We start from the raw sequence: 3,317 nt of genomic DNA, 5'->3' as shown, positions 1-3,317 counted from the left end.
TTCTTGCTCGGCTAGGCTGCTGACAAATAGCTATGATATTCATCTCAAGAGTAACTTTAGAAACCAGTTGCTTTTTGACTTATCTCTTTGAATACAGAGCTTAGAAGATCTATTTCTCTGGTCTGAACAATCTCTTTGGTTAGGATTTGATTGGGGGGATATGGCAAGATATTTCTGTTGATGAAGCAGAATGCATAAAAATCCTTATCATGGAGCCTCTTGCCTGGACATACATAAAATCTCCAGGAAATGGAGATGAAATGGACAAGTATGGGAGACACACTAATATATTAATTCTGGAGCAAGGATATTTTTATTTATATGAGTACGTTATATAGTTTCCTAGCTAAATACTTTGGTCATCTAAAGAATCAAAAAGTAAGAGTTGTTGTGAAGAATGGAAGCATGAAAAGTCGAGAGACTGGAGAAGCTTCTCTCTTCTGCTGCTTACCAGGGCATGAGATGCCAATGTGATCTTTGCTTACTTATGAGAAGTTGAGTCTTGGTTTCTGCCCTTTAACATAGGCATAGTGTGATATGTCAGCTGTGGACACACACTGTTATTGATTGGGTGAGATGTTTTTACTCTTTTTCTTGTTACAAATCCCTCTTTTCTCTAGAAAACAATACAATTCTACTGGAAGTGACCCACATGGACTTCTGACTCAGATCTGCTCAGCAACAGTACCCAATGCTCCTGGCCAGTGATGAGTTTATGGACAGGAGGGTTACACAGATTCTCCAAGCAAAGTGCCACAGGGGGCTTTTCTGCCTTTAGAAGATTCTCTTTCCACAGGGCTGTTACAGTGTCAGGATGAAAGTCATCCCCCACCATCAAAAAAGATTGAAAGGAAAGAACCCCTGAAGATATTTCTTGAGTCCTGAATCCAGCAATGCCCAAAGCCAAAATATTCTAGATTTTTCAGTTACTTAAACAAACAAATTTATTTTTGTGCCTAAGCTAATTTGAGTTGTAATGCTATATTAATAGTACTAAGAAATGGAAACACTAAGAAAATACAGGGTGGGGCAAAGTTTGGCTTACAGCTGTTTGTATGAAAAATAATACAATAATTAATAAATAATACAAGAATAAACAGTTTTGTGTACTCACAACTGTTAACCTACTTTTGCCACCCCCTGTATTAGTGTCCTCGTGTTGGATACTGCTTTGAAAGTATTATTTTTAAAGTAGTATATTTTTAAATGTTCAGAAGAATAAAATATACAGTATAACTTTTTTATGCATAAAGACCATCTTGATTTCTCCCAACACGTTACGCCAAGGGAATGTTAATTTTACATGAAGAAAAGCAGTTTGTATGGAGCAGCGTTAAACCTTAACCTTTGTGTGTTATGTTTAAGTTTTCTGCCTGAAAATTATTGAGTGAATAAGGTATATTTACAACCACAAAGAGAGTTCATCAGGCTGTGAAGCATGTTTCTTCAGTGGTTTTGCTGTAGTGAGAACAATTTTCAGAGTCTTTCAATGTGTGAGATGGCCGAGGGACTACATCAGAGAGACTGTGAAAAAGAGTGTAAACACGAGAAATAAGAACGGAATATATCAGCCCCCCACTTGTCTTTTGTGGGGTTTCTCCTTTTGATGATGGGGTGGTAGATGTGAATAGGAACAAAATGCCCTTTTTAAGTGCTGTGTTTCTTGAAACACATCAAAGATTCTGAGAGAAAGCAGGACACTCCAGCTAGACTTGAAGACTTGTTGTTTTTTCTATTAAAAACATCGGCATCTATAAAGAATATCAAAGAATTGCATTAGACCTAAATGATCTCAGGAAAGAGTCAGAAAACTGACAGGTAAATAAACAGTCTATAATTATTTTATTTTACTATTCTGCTCTTGAAAAACAAAAGCAGGGAGATGGCTGAATTTAAGCCCATTCCAGAAGAGCCACAACATTATATTTTCCTCCTATTGTTTATCATGTGTAGAGAGTATCTTTTATGCAATCAATTCTGTAAGTGCATATCAAGAGCACAACAGACAATTGCATTCAAATAACATTCATAAAGGCCCTACTGCATGCTCGGCACTGAGCTAGTGTCTGTATGAAAGATAAGTTACAACAGAGCCCCTGGTGTCAGGGAGCTCAAAGACAAGTAGATCTAGATAATCTAGGGCAAGAAAATAATTATCCAAGCAACATGTTCTGCTCCAGATGGCCATGTTCAGTATTATTTATTTAGATTATACCACAGAGGGCCAGACTACCCAACTAGAGGTTTAGTAAATATTTAGTCTTCCAGATATAATCATCATTTTAACCAAGCACTAGATCTGGGGAGTAATTTAGTAGCTTAGATATATTTTGAAGTATCTTACTTCTTTGTGTTCCTTGCACTAGGAAAGCTGCTATCATGACATTGCCCTGGACAATGAGAAAAGAAGGCATGGTCTGAGACCTGCTCCTGATCCCTAACTCTACTCTAACCAATAGAGAGAACAATGTGGAAGCAAGCAGAAAAAAATTTAAATAAAATTTATTAATGATCTGCTTTCTTCATACTCCATGCTCTGTAGGTGCTAGTGTTACAAAGAAGGACACTCATTGTCTAATGTAGGTGCTTGACGAAAACAAACAAATTGTAGAAAAACACACACATAGTTGTCCTGCATCAGCACCAACACTGAGTAGCTGAGCTGCATATAGAATTTTAATATGAAATGCTCTGGAGAAATTCTCTATAGCCTATGGTTCTTCCTTTATACCCACAAATTTTGCTAGGATTAGATGTCTATTTTTTTCTACATATGAATGATTACAAAGTGTGTAGATGGTATATTTTCCTCTTACCTCAAAGAAAATCAGAATTTTATGACCAACATCCTATCCTCTACTATTTTCCAATACATATTGCTTTATTAACCACATGTTACAGTTACTTCCACTTTATTTTATTTTCTGTGCACAAGATGCAAGTTGAGAGCAGATGTTCTGACCCTTGCTGGACACAGCAAAGATAATCAGCAATCAATAAGTGACAGAGAGATCTATTGGACTCACTTTTCCTAAAATGTCATTCATTAGATGCAGAGAAAGAGAAAACAACTTTATTTCCCTTTTACTGTTCTAGTGGTTAGACATATGCATCAAAAGTAGACTTGGCTGGTTACTAAAAAATTTCAAACAATGCAAGTTTCTTTACATGACATTTCTGTAAATATTTAAACTTGTTTACATATTGAAAAATGCATACTCCATGCTTGAAGTATAAACATTCTCTTGCATTTGATTCAATAATTATGTATTTAATGCAATAGTAATAACACCGGTGTAGAATCTTACCATATATAA

This window comes from Miniopterus natalensis, chromosome 1, assembly GCF_054644295.1.
Source record: "Miniopterus natalensis isolate mMinNat1 chromosome 1, mMinNat1.hap1, whole genome shotgun sequence".
Lineage (NCBI taxonomy): Eukaryota > Metazoa > Chordata > Mammalia > Chiroptera > Miniopteridae > Miniopterus > Miniopterus natalensis.
This window is presented reverse-complemented; position numbering follows the sequence as displayed.